General features: G+C 37.4%; 1 protein-coding gene across 14 annotated transcripts in view; it reads right to left on the reverse strand.

Moving 5' to 3' along the window:
* gramd1ba (GRAM domain containing 1Ba) overlaps nt 1-18,895 on the reverse strand; it is a 575,647-nt gene that overhangs the window by 339,360 nt on the left and 217,392 nt on the right. The window lies entirely within an intron of this gene.

Below are 18,895 nucleotides of genomic sequence, written 5' to 3' on the forward strand. Positions count from 1 at the left end.
ATAAAGAATGGTCAATATGGGAACCAAAAATAGACAATGCCACAGCATTTAGCAGGTTATGCAGCATCCTTGGGAGAGAGAAACAATTTTTCACTTAAATGATCCTTCATGAGAACACCAGGTTTGAACTAAAACATTTCAAAACAGGTCAAAGCACAAAGTTAAACGGTGGGAAAACTTATCCAAAATCAGAAAATGCTGGAAATACTCAGTTGGCCACACAGCACTTGTGAAAGGAGAAAGAGTTTCTATTCACTATTTCTTCTTCCACAGATGCTGCATGACCTAATGAGCATTTCTCACATTTTCTGGTTTTATTTCTCATTTCCAATAGCTGAATCTCTTGACTCAAATAGAGTCTGTCTGAAAACATCTAATGAATGGTGAACACGGGGTCATAAGGGGCTGAGCACAATATCTGAGCTGTTGTTTCACTGTCATGTCAACAAAAAAAACAATAACAGTGTAAAAAAAATACAAGATCAAATACCTGCAACCTCTTTGTCATGGACTTTAAAATGTTTGAAAACATCTCGTCCAACTGCACAATTTGAATCATTATCAAACTTGACACAGCCAGGTGGATCCATAATGATGAACAGACTTGTTAACCGTTTTTGAATAAAAGTAACTATTTAGCCCAGTGGTTCTCAACCTTTTTCTTTCCACTCACACACCACTTTAAGTAATCCTTATGCCATCGGTGCTCTGTAATTAGTAAGGGATTGCTTAAGGTGACATGTGAGTGGGAAGGGAAGGTTGAGAATCACTGCTCTAGAACCAATTGTTTCTGAAATATTTTGCTTGACAAAAATTGTCATTGGCCCATTTCCTTCGGAGTTATGAAATTGTCACATAACAAGTCATTCAGGAACGATTAAAACAATGGTTTTCAAACCTTTTTCTTTCCACTCACATGCCACCTTAAGCAATCCCTTACTAATCACAGAGCATCGATGGCATAGGGATTACTTAAAATGGTGTGTGAGTGGAAAGAAAAAGGTTGAGAACCACGGATTTAGCCTGTGATTAATTCTCATCATATATTGATAACTTCCACCAGATGTCAGCATTGTTCAAAAACAAGAACCCATACACAATAAACTGAAAAAAATGGCTTAAAAATCTATTCAGCTATAAAGTTAAAACCTAACCTGACCACAGCTAATCTGAATCTAATTTGAACACTTACTTTCTCATACCTGACCACTGTGTGTATATATAAAACAATCTCAAACCCCAAATGATGCAAAAGAATAAGAACCTGCTCCAGATAAAGCACTGAACCTGGCAAGCAATGCACAAAGAATATGCACCTGATTCAAAGCAGACAAATATAGTTCGATCGAGTAGCGTCATTCTAATTTGATTTGCTTTGAAGAGAATCAAATAACAATAATAACACAATTTTTACTCTCAACCCAAATCCAAGCAGAAGCAGGGGTATTTTTTTTTTATTTTTATTGATTTTCAGTAATAATAAATTTGTACAGTACAATTATGGAATGTGATTTTTTTGCAAATTTTATGTATTAATCAAAATTAGTCATACAATAAAAATACAAATAAGTACATAATATTTTATTCAATATAACCCCCCACACCCCCCAACCTTTTTCTTTCCACTCACATACCACTTTAAGTAATCCTTATGCCATCAGTGCTCTGTAATTAATAAGGGATTGCTTAAGGTGACATTTGAGTGGGACGGGACCCCTTCCAACTCCCCTCTAACCTACCCAAAAAGAAAGAAAAGACAGAGTAGAAGAGGAGGTCAACTTACATAATAAGCTTCAATTATTGCCATAGTTTGGTGCAACCCCATCAATTGTGGGATTAAAAAAAACTATTACAAATTAAATCCCATATATCTCGTATATAGGCACCAAACCTTAACAAAGAAAGGATAATTATTTCATAAATTATATATTATCTTTCCCAATGGAATACAAGACCTCATTTCCGAATGCCACCGTTGAATTTTCAAATCAGTCTCATTTTTCAAAGTAATTGCCAAACATTTTCTAGCCACAGCTAATGGCAATCTCAAAAAAGCAATTTGAGATTTATCTAATTTTAATTCCAAATTCAATTTCTTAATATAACCTAATAAAAATACCACAGGATCAAGCAAAAATTTAAATTTAAATATGATTTCTAAAAGTTCCTTAATTCTCTTCCAAAAAGATTTCATGGTTTCAAATAATCAAGTAGAATGCAAGAAAGAGCCAGACACCTCAAACATAAATCAGAAGAAATAAACATATTTCTTTAACTTCTCAAGTTAAATATAACTGGTGAATAAAGTTATAATGAACCAATCTATACCTTACATTTACAATTTTAGTCATACTATCCTCACATATAGTCATCCAATCATCTTGAAAAATAGATATAGATAAATCTTTTTCCCATGTTAATTTAGATTTATGAACATCTGGCTTAAACAATACATTCTGTAATAAAGCATACATCTCAGATATAAATCTTCTCTTTTCCCCTTCAGTAAGTAAACTTTCAAATTTAGACCACCTAGGCAACCGTAACATGCGCCCAAAATTATCCAACAATTAAGCTTTAACTTGATAATAAATAAATAGCGTTCAAAGAAATTTCATACTTCTTTCATTGTTTGAAACAAAATAAAATATCCAGCCTCATAACAATCATCTACCAATTTAATTCTTTTCTGTTCCCACACTTTCAAAAATTGATTATATAATGTAAAAGAAAAAAGCTTATTTTCAAATAAAGGAGTTTTAGCCGAAATTTTGCCTTCCGTACCTATAATTCTATTCTTCATTAAATGTTTAAACACCGGTAAATTATTATTCAGTAAAAGTTGAGAATTCCATTCATAAATAAAATGATCCATCCTCTTCTCGTCAATCTGAGATAATTCAATCTTAGCCCATATCCTATTAATAAATTCCAACAGCGCCGATTAATAATAATTCCGAAAATTGGGAAGTTGCAGTCCTCCTAAAGTACATTTCCAAGTTAATTTCCGCAATGACACCCTGCCATTTTACCTTTCCGTAAAAAATTCCTCACCAAAGCATTCAAATCTTTGAAAATTTTTTGGAGAATTCTACAAGAAATAGAGTGAAAAAAGAATGGAATACAGAGAAAGGCATTCATTTTCACACAGTTAACACGTTCTATTAATGTTATTGGTAAATCTTTCCACTGATTTAAATCATATTTAATTTTCGACAACAAAGGTAAGTAATTCAATTCATATAAATGATTATAATTACTATCTATTATCTAAAAACTGAATTCGATCAGACCACTTAAATTTCGTAATATGTTTACAAGATGAATAATCCACATTCACCAAAGGCATAATTTCACTCTTATCCCAATTAATCTTATATCCCGATAATTTACCACACTGCTCCAGTCTTACATGCAGACTCCCCAAAGATTGCATAGGTTGTGTTAAATATATCAAAACATCATCTGCAAATAAATTTATTTTATATTCATCCGCTTTCACCCTAATACCCTTAATATTATTATCTTGTCTAACGAACTGAGCCAAAGGTTCAATGACCAATGCAAATAGAGCTGGTGACAAAGAACATCCCTGTCTAGTCGATCTAGATAATACAAAGGAAGAACATACCTGTCTATTTGTCACAATTCTAACCGTAGGATTTCTATATAAAGCCTTATTCCAGCCAATAAAAAGAGCCCCAAATTTAAACATTTCCAACAATTTAAATATTCCACTCTATCAAGGACCTTTTCTGCATCAAGAGTAATTACCATCGGTTGGTCGGATTGCTTCTGAGAAATATTAATTAGAGAAATGAACTTCACAATATTATCTGCTGAATACTGACTTTTAATAAAACCAGTCTGATCTACATGGATCAAATCTGATAAATATTTAACCAGTCTATTAGCTAGAACCTTGGCAGCAATTTTATAATCGACATTTATTAAAGAAATAAGTCTATAAGATCCCACTTTCAGTGGGTCCCTATCTTTCTTAGGAATAACCATAATAAGTGCTCTAGAAAAAGAATCTGGAAAAGAGCCAGTCTCCGTCGCTTGCTTCAATATATCCATCAATATAGGAATTAATAAATCCTGAGATTCTTTATAAAATTCAGAAGTGAAACCATCCTCTCCAGGAGATTTCCAACCAGGCATTGATCATAATGCTTCCCTCACCTCTGTAACATTAAAAAAGGCGTCTAAATCCTTAATGTCCGTATTCTTCAAAGATGGCAGAACCAATTCAGACAAAAGAGTACCAATTTTAACATTGTCTTCCAAAATACTTTAGAAGTATACAATTTCTCATAAAATAAACAAAATTCATCATTAATTTCCTGAGGCTTATAGGTAATTAGCGAGCCGCGTCTAATAGCATTTATTGTTCTAGAGGCCTGTTCAGTTTTTAATTGCCATGCAAATACTTTATGGGCTCTTTCACCCAACTCATAATAATGTTGTTTAGTGCTCTGCAATAACTTCTCAAATTTATAAGTTTGTAATGAGTTATACCGCAATTTCAAATTAAACAAACTTTTTTTTAGCTTCCGTAGAATCCCACTGTAAATCTTTTTCCACAATTTCTTCCCCCTTCTCTAGTTTATTATGCTCAGCCATATGTTGTTTTTTTAATTTAATTTTAGCTGTGTATCTAATAATCTGTCCCAGCAAATAAGCTTTCAAAGCATCCCATAAAACAAATTTACTATTGACTGAATCTACATTTATTTTCAAAAATAACTGTATTTGATCCCTCATAAATGTAATAAATTCAGGATTTCTCAACAACATAGAATTCAATCTCCATCTATACACACTCTCCAATATCTCGGAACCAGTACAGGTAATTAACAACAAAGAATGATCAGACAAAATCCTACTCTTATATTCAGCTTTAAAAATTTCTTCTTGTAATTGCGCTGATACTAAAAATAAGTCTATTCTAGAGTAAGAATCATGTCAAGTTGAGTAAAATGAAAAGTCCTTCTCCTTAGGGTTTAATTTCCTCCAAATCTCTACTAAATTCACATCTTTTATTACTGTCATTAACTGTTTAGTAATTTTTCTACGTTAGGGGTGTGAGCGCTCCAATGGATGTTGAGGATGGAGCGGAGACAACGCTGGTGGAAGCGTTCTAGGAGCCGTAGGTGGTGCCGGTAGAGGACCCATGATTCGGAGCCGAACAGGAGTGTGGGTATGACAACGGCTCTGTATACGCTTATCTTTGTGAGGTTTTTCAGTTGGTTGTTTTTCCAGACTCTTTTGTGTAGTCTTCCAAAGGCGCTATTTGCCTTGGCGAGTCTGTTGTCTATCTCATTGTCGATCCTTGCATCTGATGAAATGGTGCAGCCGAGATAGGTAAACTGGTTGACCGTTTTGAGTTTTGTGTGCCCGATGGAGATGTGGGGGGGCTGGTAGTCATGGTGGGGAGCTGGCTGATGGAGGACCTCAGTTTTCTTCAGGCTGACTTCCAGGCCAAACATTTTGGCAGTTTCCGCAAAGCAGGACGTCAAGCGCTGAAGAGCTGGCTCTGAATGGGCAACTAAAGCGGCATCATCTGCAAAGAGTAGTTCACGGACAAGTTTCTCTTGTGTCTTGGTGTGAGCTTGCAGGCGCCTCAGATTGAAGAGACTGCCATCCGTGCGGTACCGGATGTAAACAGCGTCTTCATTGTTGGGGTCTTTCATGGCTTGGTTCAGCATCATGCTGAAGAAGATTGAAAAGAGGGTTGGTGCGAGAACACAGCCTTGCTTCACGCCATTGTTAATGGAGAAGGGTTCAGAGAGCTCATTGCTGTATCTGACCCGACCTTGTTGGTTTTCGTGCAGTTGGATAATCATGTTGAGGAACTTTGGGTACTCGAGATGGCAGAGGTCGACAGCATCGAGTCCACGCTGCTGAAGATCCAGCTGCGCTGGATGGGTCACGTCTCCAGAATGGAGGACCATCGCCTTCCCAAGATCGTATTATATGGCGAGCTCTCCACTGGCCACCGTGACAGAGGTGCACCAAAGAAAAGGTACAAGGACTGCCTAAAGAAATCTCTTGGTGCCTGCCACATTGACCACCGCCAGTGGGCTGATAACGCCTCAAACCGTGCATCTTGGCGCCTCACAGTTTGGCGGGCAGCAGCCTCCTTTGAAGAAGACCGCAGAGCCCACCTCACTGACAAAAGGCAAAGGAGGAAAAACCCAACACCCAACCCCAACCAACCAATTTTCCCTTGCAACCGCTGCAATCGTGTCTGCCTGTCCCGCATCGGACTGGTCAGCCACAAACGAGCCTGCAGCTGACGTGGACTTTTTACCCCCTCCATAAATCTTCGTCCGCGAAGCCAAGCCAAAGAAGAAGAATTTTTCTACTAACAATCGATTTTGGAGATTTATCTAGCAGTGGATCTAAACAACAATTAAAATCACCTCCAACCAAAATTTTATCAGAAATAAAAATTATAGACCAAAATTAAGAAACAAATATACCATGAATTGTTCATCATCTATATTAGGAGCATAAACATTCATTAAAGACCAGGATTCTGAAAAAAGTTTGCAGTTAACGATCAAAAGCCTACCAATGGCTTCAAACACTGAATTCAATTTAAAAGATAACTTCTGATTAATCAAAACAGCAGCACCCCTTGCTTTGGAATTAAAAGAAGATGCTTTAACTTGTCCAACCCAATCTGTTTTTAACTTTTAATGTTCCTTTTCAGTCAAATGTGTCTCTTGCACAAATGCAAATCCACTTTGAACTTTTTAATAAGATAATACCCTCTCTCTCTTAATCTGATTATAAAGCCCATTATCATTAAAAGTAGCAAAATTTAAATTAGCCTTAACAAATTACATATTCATCCCAGATAAGTGGTGAAGCACCCCCCATGGCACCATTACACACATGTTTAAAGGCCTCCTCAAAGAGAGAAAACAAGAAGGTTTTACCATACATCATATTGACCTTGAGTAAAAGAAGCAGTAGCCCAAAACATTGGCTACCTTTAATGTCCCATGGATGCTACATGACCTGCTGTGTTTATCCAGCACATTTGTGCATTGCAGCCAAATTAGAAAGTTTTCCCCGCACCCTAGTCACAATCTGTTTGTGTTGCTACCTTCAGCCAAAAGATACAGAAGACTCAGTAGCATGGTTGGCACAGCACATTTACAGTGTCAATGATTGGGAAGGGGATTTGAATCCCAGTCTGTCCGTAAGGAATCTGCACATTCTCCATGTGGGTTTTCCCCAGGGCCGCTGGTTTCCTCCCACGATTTAAAACATACCAGGGGGGTAAGTTAATTGCATGTAATTAGGTGGCACGGCCCATGGACCAAAATGGCCTGTTACAGTGCTGTATGTTTAAATGTCTAAGACTGAAGTCCAGCATCTTGAGGTTCAAGACTATTTTTTCCAATAGCTATCAGGCTCTTAAACTTCCACATTTAACACTTTCTGGAAACTACTTCAGGACCAGTAAAAGATCTGTCTACACTAGTGAAACAGTTCTTTTCTTCTAACTGCATTTGGGAATATTTATCTATTCTTTTATATTTATTTTCTCTTTTCCCATCTCATGCCATTTTCTGGTAACTTAACTTGTCCGTGTATCTTTGAAACCTGTGTGGCTGCAGCTCGTAAAAATTGCAGTGTGTCTATACATTTCTCCAGAAGGCATGACAATAATCTCTTGTATCCCTCCAATAACCATTGTGTTCATATACATTGCAAAAAGGAATTTCTAAAGAACCCAAAGTGATGCTGCAAACTTATTCTGATACAATTATTCAATAGAGCAGCCATTCTCAAAGGGGGCCCCTGTGGGCCACAGCACATTTACTGGTAACTAAAAGCCTTATTTTCTTTCAACTTCAGGTACCATAAATATTTTTATCCTTTTTATGTCATCAGTACAAGAAAAGTATGGAAGAAACCAAAATTTTGCCCCAAGGATGCGTGCTTAGCCCACTGCTCTACTCGTTATACACCCATGACTGTGTGCCCAGGCACAATTCCAATGCCATCTACCAGTTTGCTGATGACACCACAGTTGATGGCAGAATCACAAATGGCAATGAGGAAGCGTACAGGATGGAGATAGATCAGCTCGTGGAATGGTGTAACAACAACAACCTTGTGCTTAATGTCACCAAAACCAAGGAGATGATTGTGGACTTCAGAAGGAAGACAGGGGAACATGACTCAGTCCTCATCAAGGGCTCAGTAGTGAAGAGGGTCAAGAATTTCAAAGTCCCTGCTGTCAACATCTCTGAGGATCTGTCCTGGAGCCTCCACATTGATGCCAGTGGCTATACTTTGTGAGGTGCCTGAAGAGGTTCAGTTTGTCACTGAAGTCTCTCGTAAACTTCTACAGGTATAACGTGCAGAGCACTCTGGCTGGTTGCAACCCTGTTCTGGAATGGAAACACCAACTCTCAGGACAAGAATGAACTCCAGAGGGTTGTTAACTCGGCCTGCAACATCACAGGCACCAGACTTCACTCCAGCGAGGACATCAACATGAGGTGGTCTCTTATAAAAGAGCCTCCATCCTCAAAGACCCCTAGCACCCAGGTCATGGCTCCTATCGGGGAAAAGGTACAGGAGCCTAAAGACGAGCACACAACAGCTCAAGGACAGCTTCTTTCCCACTGCCATCAGATTCCTGAATGATCAATGAACCCAAGACACGGCCTCACTTTTCATGCTCTATTATTGTTATTATTATTTTATGTACAACATTATTTTATAATAAATCCAAGGAAGGGGGCCCATAAACATTGAGCATTCCTGGGGGGGGGGAATGCCCAAAAAAAGGTTGAGAATGGCTGCAATAGAGCATTAAAAAATCTGCTAACTCAATTTGTGCTGCAGTGCAACATCTTTGAAAGGCATGCATGAACATGCCATTCCACCCTTATCTAAACAAATTCCATGTAGCTTCTAATATTCTATGTACAACCAACATAATGCTGTGATACCATCCAGATAAAATTTAATTCTTGCTTTTATTGAAACAAGGTACAATTGGTTGGAAAACGCTAAACACACCCACTGCTTTTTGAAGCTGGAACATTCACACATGGAACTTGTGCACCATAACCAAGTTTAATGTCTCACACTATAAATTAAACAACCATGGCCAATTTATATGAGATCTGGCAACTTTGCTTTTACCATATACTGAAATTGAAAAAATATTTTTCTCAGGATAAAAAAAGCAGAATATGACCCTGTAAATTTAAAATTCTTGATGAAAAAATAATGTTCATGGGATCTGGAATGCATTAGCCCATACCAGAAGATCTGCCAAGACTCTGATGGAACTCCTGAATTTTGTTTCTGAAGCTACACAATCATCTACAATTCAAAAATAATAATATACATCGTTAATCCCTTTAAAGAACAGTGTTTGGTACACTGGTAAATCCATTTTTGACCTCTCAAGAAGCAAGTCAGCATCATTGGGATGCAATAACAGGCGTTGTAACTAGTTTTATAGTCAGGAAATAAACTAACCTTTCTTTCTTCCCCAGATTTCAACTAAAAGTTTGCTTGATGCTTTCACACTCCATCTGAACATCAATTTCAACAAAGTTAAGCAGCTTTTACTTTCCATCAATAGCTTTTGCCAAAACTCCAATTCAAACTTCAGGTTCTGCCAAAAGTAGTAAATACATCTGAAACATTCGAAGCCAAACCATTCAATGTCCTGAACTCAAATGCAGATGCCAATGGTGAAAATAAGCTGGGAGCTCCTTTTCATTGAGCACAACGGACCAATCGGACATCTCGTGTGCTGTAAATTTTCCATGATTCACAAACATTTTCAGCAAAAGACTGGATGAAAAGCATCAAAGTCATTAACCAGTATTTATGGCAACCAAGTGAACATCAATTGGTGAGTTAATTGCATGAAAGCTGAGAAAAGTTAAGTTTATCAATGTTTGTCTTATTTAATTCACGTCACAACTTGGCAGAGACAGTCCTTATTTTTGCCCTAAAGACATAGGTAGAGGCTCACCTTAACATTGCAGCTGACCAAATGGTTCTGCAATTTTGAAAAATTCTTCATATAATCACCTTTCCAAAATGACAGCCATGTCCAAAGTCATCCAAATGACTAATGAGCACTTTCCCACAGACCTAGTTTACAGTGTAAACTGTAAAATCTATAATTAACTAGATTTAAAACAGTTTGCACATAATGTTAGGTAAGACAGCTCTTTCATTGTTGGAGTAAACTCTGAATCCAACCAGCTAAATGTATTTTTTTTGTTTTGGAAAATTAGAAGAATCAACAAGAAATCCTCAGCAAGTATCCTCATACATGTTTTACTGCAGAATTGAAATCAGGACTTTGGTATCTTATGAATGCTGAGAGATTAGCAGAGCAAGGACAAATGAGGATAGAGTCAAAACAACTCTGCTTGATGAGATTAGCCATTTGCTTCCTTCAAATGTGAACAAATTCAAAGCTATTCCAGGATGAATGAAATATGAATAGGTTTCATCGTAATTAGCTGTTGGCACAAATTGCAGCCAAGTGCTGCTAAGTTTATCCAACAGAAGCTAAGTCGGAATGACTCCAAATCAGATAACCAAGGTAGAATGAAAGTGCATGATTGAGCAAATATCCCTACCCTTGAAAGCTACTTTCTAAAATGTAGGAAGTACCTTCCACAAAGAAATAATTTAACAAAACAATGATTCCGATTTACTGAAGTTTCATTTAATGTTAGAACAAAATACTTTTCAAGCTATTGAACAATAAACTGAAATCAGCTCAAAATCATATTAAAAAAAGGTCCAGCAGTTACAGGCCACGGGTATTAACAGGATGGTCACCTACCACCCCACCAGCCTCCACATCCAACACATCCTTCTCCACCATTTCTGCCACCTGCTTTGTGATCCCACCATGGGATCAGGGACCCCTGCACCATTTCTGCAGGGACCACTCCCTCCATGACTCCCGCATCCTCTCCTCTCTCCACACCAATCATCCCCGTGGGACCTACCCCTCTGACCGCACGAGGTACCCTACTTGCGCCCACACCTCCTCCCTCACCACCAAACACTCCTTTTAAATAAAGTAATATTTTAGTTGTGAATCTGCAGGGGTCATCTACTGCATCCAGTGTTCGCGTGTGGTCTCCTCTATATTGGAGAGACTGGAAGCAGGCTGGTAATATAGCTTTTTTGAGCACCTCAGCTCTGTCTGCCACAATAGCATGAATCTCCCAGTGACTACCCATTTCATTTTTCCATCCCATTCCTTTGCTGACGTGTCTTTCCATGGTCTCATGATCTTCTAGACATAGGCAAACCATAAATTGGAGAAACAACACCTCAACTTCCAACTGAGCACCCTCCAACCAGATGGCATTAATGTTGACTTCTCTGGCTTTCATTAAATCACCCCCTCCCACCCATCTCTGTCTCTCCATTCAGTCTCCTTTCCCACAAACATGATAAATTATTTCCTTATCCATTATCATATCAATTAACACCTTCTGTTGGTCTAGATTCCTCCCCCATTGTTTGAATTTTGAGACTTTCTGAGATTTCTTGCTTCTGGCTTATTCTGGTTATTCCTTAAAGAAGGGCTCGGGGCAAAAATGTCGGTAATATATCTTTGTCTCCTATAGGTGCTGAAAAGACCGGCTGAGTTCCTCCAGCATTTTGGTGTGTTTTTACTACAATCACTACATCTGCAGACTTTTGTGTTTCACTCTGTTAGCATGTAAGAGGTGCCTAGGTAATTTCTGCCAGTGACAAATCTGTCTGCCTTGCAGCAGGCAAAAGGGAATTTCATGTAATAGGACACTGTTTTGCTACTATGACAATAAATTGAGTCTTGAATCTAATTCTACTTAACCACCATGAAATGAAAAGTCTATTTTTGACATTTCTGCTTTCCTGAATGATTTTGCTACCAACAGGAGACATTTGACATTTCCTGAAACAAACAACAACCAGACGAAATATGAATATTTAGTGTTTTTTTTAAAGCAGGTATGTTTTAAAACACAGAGACACTGCAGATATCAAATTGATAAAATAATTTTACCATTCAACAATATAAAATAACTGATGGGGAGATAAAGTGAAATTTCTGACAGATGTTACCCGTTACTCACAACATCATCAAATTGGGATTTATTCAATTTTGTTTTATTCTTTCAGGCACAGACTCTTTAGAGGAAGTGCATGGTTCAAATTCTTCCCTTGTACCTTTGCTTGTAAAGACCTTTTAGGAAAGTTAGGCAGATAATGATTGAAAGAGCCCCAATGATGAAGATCATCTGAAGCAAAACAATCATCCATAACTGGAGCAGAAACTTAAAGCAAATGGATGAGTTGAGCACTGTATTTTTCTCCTATTATGACAAACATGTATTTTGAAATGCATTTCCATTTAGTTAACAATTCATTTTACACATGTACCTAAAATCAAAATAATTTCATCAATACATCCAAAGTGTTGAATAGGTCTCCTCTTCATCTGGAAACGACATGTTCCAATGAAGTGGATAGGTATCAGTGTTATTTTGTCTGGACATCTTTACATTTCTACAGATGTTTGCTGGAAGGTGTGCTGACCAGCTGCATCACAGACTGGTATGGGGACACCAATACCGCTGAGCATAAGGCCCTTCAAAAAGTAGTTGACACATGCCAGGACATCATAGGCAAAACTCTCCCCATTATTGAGAACATTTACATGAAATGTTACCATTAGAAAGCAGCAGCAATCATCAAGGATCCACACCACCCGGCACGCTCTTTTCTCACTGCTGCCATCAGGAAGAGATATAGGTGCACAAGACTCACAGCACCAGGTCCATAATAAGCTGCTACCCCTCCATCATCAGACTCCTCCACAACAAACTCAATCAGGTACTCATTTAAGGACTCTTATTTGTGCACTTTATTGATGTTTTAAAAATTCTCTCTGTCTTGCAGTTTGTTTATATTCATTATCTGTTTACAGTTCTTTATTTGTTTGCATGTATATGCTATGGACTTTTTATTTGCACTAGCAATAAGTGGTAATTCTGCTTAGCCCACAGGAAAAAGAATCTCAGGGTTGTATGTGATGTCATGTAGGTACTCTGACAATAAATCTGAAATCTAAAAAGATAATGACCTCATCGAGTTCAACACAGCACTCTGCATTTGCAAAACAGTCTACAAAGATAGCCAAAGGGATCCACAGGGTGCATAGATGGGATTTCCACATCAATAGGGCAAATGTAATCAGAACACATCTTGTGAAATTCCACCTTTATCCTGGTCTGTAATATTTTGCTGAATATGCTGAATAATCCTCACGATCAGAGATGCCGTTGAACTATCTCTGTGATGCTTCTTTCTTACTCCAAATCTTCTGATCGAATGTGTGGAGAATATTTTAAGTAAAAAATGATTCCTTCCCAGCATAGGTACTGAAGGAATATTCTGTCCTTCACTGGAAGTTTGTCAATTATGATTAGCTTTCTGCACATTTAACTATGCACAATTTCTACAGATTGTGAAAATGTCTCGAGGTTATCTCCACTGCAGTTGAAATGTACTGTGGAGTCTCACAAACCTCTTAGCAATGGAACCCAATTCTTTTCCCCCACATACTTCTTTGCAGATTGGGCATGGAGTTGCTGGAATTAGATCATATTTCTTTTTCCCCATCACACACTAGAAGACATGCAATTAAGGTAGGGGGGAGAAAGTTTAAGGATGATGTGCAGGGCAAACATTTTACACAGAGAGGGGTAGGTGCCTGGAACAGGCTACCAGCAGTAATGATGGAAGCAGATACAAGTGGCTTCGAGATAGATACATAAATATAAGGGGATGCTGGGACATTGACCAGGTGCAAGCAGCAGGATTTTAGTTTGGTTTGGACATTGTGTCCATCACAGCATGTGTTTCTGTGCTTGCCCAGATTATCTTTAAATGTTGGAAGAGTACCTGCCTCTATCAACATCTCAGACAGTATGTTCCAGAATGCAACAATTTGCTCATTGAAAAAACAATTCCCTTATCCCTCACTGCGGTTAGCACAACGTTGTTACAGCACCAGTCACCAAGACCGGAGTTGGAATCCTGCAAAAGAGAATCTTTCACTGATAAATATAATTGCTGCTGCAAGGAAAACAGTTTTAAAAAAAAAAAAATCATGGTGCATGTGCATCAGCCTCATAAAAAACTAAAAGAAGCCCCTTATTTGTAAGCTATCATTGCGCAAATTGGATTAAAAATAGCTTCTAGAAAAATATAAACAATAACTTCACATTTATTTTTAATGTTAAAATGGGATACATCCTTGGCTCAAAATACATTTTGCTGCAAAATGATCAGCTGTAACCAAATGAAATATTAATTAAGCCTTTTTGACTATTAATCAAATTACAATTCTTGTGTTTAGAATGTGGATTTCAATCAATAAAATAAATTAATTTATTCTATGTTGTGGCAAAAACAACACATCTGCAATGCACTATTCAATCTACATATCTATTTTAAATGGAATTTTATACATTTTTCGAGATCCTGGTAAGTAATACCAATTGCAACAGCTTTCAAATATTCCACCAGTAAACTCTTGTGACAGACCGGAAAATGAGAACAAATATGACTATTCTATCAGTAACATTGGCCACAGGAAAGGAGTCACAGAAATTCTGAATGAAGTATTATCTTGGAAATTTAAACTGTACTTGCAAGTTAAACTGTTCATGAAAGAAAATAGTTTAAATAAAATGTTGCTGGTTTTAGCAGAGACTGCAAGCTCTAATGTAGCATGATATCTAGGCAAAAATGTTGAAGTATAACAGCAGCTTTTATTTTATATTTCACTAGAATATCCATTAGCACAGCTGGAGAGAATTTAATAATGTCTAGGATTTTGATTGCCATTTGATGGAAGGTAAGGAAGAGAATTAATCAATAAAAACGAGATTAAAGCATCGTAGCTATAATTTGATCAGAATTGTACTTGGATAGTTCACAATATTTTGAGGACTAGACTCATGACAAACAAGTGTTGAGGTTGATGACATAACCCATTACTCAGGTTTGCTTGCTGTTAGTGAACATTGTATTAGATTTTCACCTCTTTATCACTGCACAGCGTCGGAAGAAACATACACCTGCAATAAGACTGCAGTGTCAGCAGTTGTTAGATAGTAATCCTGTTCACCTAAAGTGGAAATAATATGCCTGAAAAGGAAGGAGAAAGAAAATGCTGCAATGTCATCGCCTATCAGCACTCATCAGACACAAGCCAGAAATATCCTGACTAGGAGCCAGATGGAGAGCAGACAGCTTCATTGGCAATGATCAGAAAATTGAGCATCTGCCTCATTAATTTATAAATAAATAAAAGAAAACTAAGAGGCTTCTCTATTCCACTCAAATGTAGTTCTCCACTCTACTCCCTGCTTTATCCTTTCCCAAATGCTGACCTGTTCCTTCACAGTTCTTCGTGCCATTTATTAAATCGACTAATTTAGATTTCACTCAATGATGCCAATAAACAAAATGAATAAGCTTTCCCTTTGTTGTTTACTTAAAAATTTTGTTTACTTTTCTGCATTCATTTTCATAGTTATTCAAATTGTTAATTTTTCTAACCAATGATACATTTTTTTTATTTTCATTGTCTCATTGATAGAATCATCTTCCTTCAAATTATTTGCTTTTTTCATTATGTTTAAAGGTAAAGCTTCCATTAATGTCACATACTACAACATTTAGAAAGTAACATATATGAAATTCTTTAACTTTTGTATTGTAAGACAGACAGAGTGTTACCACTTTGTTTAGAGCCCCTCACAGAAACCTACAGCACCTGATGTACTCAGGCGGTCTCCCCTTCAAGTACTGACCAGTCCTGAGCCAGCTTCACTTTCAAGATCAGACAATCCCAGGCATATTCAGGCTATTAGATGCTGGATCTTTCAAATTGTTTCCACTATAGCTTAATGTTTATTTCACAAAATTTTCCACAGCATTTTTGCCAATCATATTGTATATGGATAGGATAACAATGAAGAAGTTCTACTAAGAACAAAATCAAAACATACATTACTTAAAGAATCTGAAAACAGCAATCAAAATTCTTTGGACACATCATGCGAAGAGATACATTAGAACATTAGTTACAACTGGAAAGCTGGAAGGAAAAAGAAGCAGAGGCAGACAGAGAATGAAAATGATAGATGGATTAACATCATGGTTAGAAACGGGGAAGGCAACAACTACAATACAGAGGGAAAGAGACGATGATGGATGGAGAGATATGATCGCCCAATATTATGTGCCCATTTAGTGTGAATGTCACTTTAAGGGTTAATACAGGCTGCAAACATGCACAGTTGTGGTGAAACTGGATGACACCATCAAGTATAAACTATAAACAAAGTTAATGCTCTGGAAGTAGAGAAAGAACAATGGTTGTTTATCCAAGAAAACAGGTGGTGAGTGAGTCATATGAGTGGGACACTTAAAGAAACGGGTTTTTCATTATTGACCAGCCAAAGGTGGAGTGACTTTGTGTGAAATGGACAGTTCAGATGATTCTCCTTGTCAGGGGAATTATTGAACCACTGTGACCAAAGGAATGGTCACTTTGATTGTCCTGTATCTGGGTAAAGGAAGAAAGAAAATTTCTGCATTGGATCATGACCATTGTGTTGGTCATATTAACTGGCCCGTGCCTGTGTTTTGGAAGCATCATGGAAGTCACACATTTTGTTTCCCCCGTTACAAGGCCAGAGGACTCCAAAACCCAGTAGCAATAGAAATTCACCAAGACAATGGTTACTTAAACAAAAGTTGCTTTTAATTTTCTTTAAATAGAGTAACAGGAACAATCAATATCAACTTAACTTAACCCCCTTGTAATTCTAAGCGCACATATATGTCATGTGTATATGCTCAGGAAAGTTCTGTTTCACTGTCCAATCATTCACTTTTCATTTCTCCAAGCTCACTGATATCAGGCAATTCTCGTACTGCGCAGAGAATTTAACATTTATGAATCATCACCAGGCTTGGTGCTTAAAGTTAAATGGTTACCCTGCAGGAAGGTTCTTGTTGGTTTCAGAGAGAAATTTGTTGCTCGTTGGACACACACAAACTGATTTCCTCCAATCAGTCACTTCAGTATCTTGCTGAAGAAACTTGTCCGACCATAGTTTCCCAAACGATAACCTCTTCTTTCAGGTTACCACAGAGTTCCTCTTGTTTCCCTTATTTCAGGAGAAACACTTGAGCCAGCAATTTAATCTTGTAAGGACTTTGAACATACTGAACTCTGAACTCACAACCTGTCTTCAAAATGGGGTTTTTCAACAAGCCTGCCATCTTGCCATTTTGCAGCCTCAACTGCTACTGTAGAACTGACTTCTCTCCCTCTCTTCTCCAAAAGAGAATCACTTGTTTGTTTTTTCCTCTTTCTGTTTGTAAATGCCACATGACCTCTTCCAGGGCTCCAAACCCAATAGTCAAAAGATCCTATCAGTATCTCTGAGCCTGGACCTTATTGCCCACACAATAGATCAGCATTCTTCACTGCTTCTGCAAAGTCAACAGGAGCCTCAACATCTAGCTTCAACAAAGTTCTTGCATTTTAAATGAGATGTCTTTTGTGAAGTGTTACTCTGTTTGTGAAGTATAATCTACACTAAACCCCCACAATCTATCTCTTTTAAAGACATATTTTACCTTATAACTATTCTAGCATGTCCCATAACATCCCTAAGCATGGAAAAGGGGAGCTGTGACAACCATTTGTCTGAAATTATATTTCCACAGAAGAATGTTGACAAGGATTCGTGAGTTTTCAGCGGTCCAGTCACTCAGTCTCTTCCACCTCCTTCATTATTACTTATGTTCATCAGTTTAAAAGTCTGTGTTTCAATTATGTATTTCTAAGACTGAAATATGGCAGGACATTCCAGAATTGTGCCTAATCTGTAATGGTTTGGGTATCTCTCTCTCTCACTCATATACACATATTTGCACATAATAGGGATTAAGTTTAGTTAAGACATTATATTATTAGTAATTTTTAAATAAATATATTGTTTTAAAAGAAAAACAATGACAGTCTCTTGGTGAATTTCTATTATTGCTGGTCTATGACATAACACCAAGCTGAACGGCAAGGCACCTGAATGAACGAACCTTTAAACTTCAATTCCAAATAACTTATGATAAACAAGTTCTTAGTTCGATGAAACTATGACTTTACACTAAGTGACTTCATGACTCTGTGACTTTACACTAAGTGATTTCCTTTCTTTTGCTGTCATCTTCATTCAACATAACTTTGCCATGCTGTTCATTTCTTGAAACAATCTAATATGTACAATATTGCAAACAAATAATGGTAAGTGATTTAAAGAGCAACTTGATCATATCTGCTGTGTTTTGTTGTTATCATTCACTTCAATTCAAACTATTATTGAAATTAAACATGTGGCCCTGTCAATATATTTTCAAGTTTCCTTGGTATAAAATGTTACTCAATACAGGCAAACAATCCTTTATCTGGACATCTAAAATCCGGAAAGGTCCAAAATCTGGCAAGTGGGGAGAGACAGCAGCACGAGACAGGCGGGCGAGGGGGGCAGACTGGCAGTGCGACTGGAAGGGGGTTGGAGTGAATATGGCAGCACATTTTGGGTACGCTTTCCGAAGTCCAGAAAAATCTAAAATTCAGAACACACTGTCTCCCAAGGGTTCCGGATAAAGGATTGTGTACCTGTACCAAATCTGTATTGTCTAAATGTAGCATTTCTTTGAAAAACACCAGAAAAAAAATGTAAACTATGTGACAAAAGAAAACAAAGCTAATCATAATAGCTGGCTACTGATCTGT

The sequence above is a fragment of the Narcine bancroftii genome, chromosome 8 (assembly GCF_036971445.1).
Source record: "Narcine bancroftii isolate sNarBan1 chromosome 8, sNarBan1.hap1, whole genome shotgun sequence".
NCBI lineage: Eukaryota > Metazoa > Chordata > Chondrichthyes > Torpediniformes > Narcinidae > Narcine > Narcine bancroftii.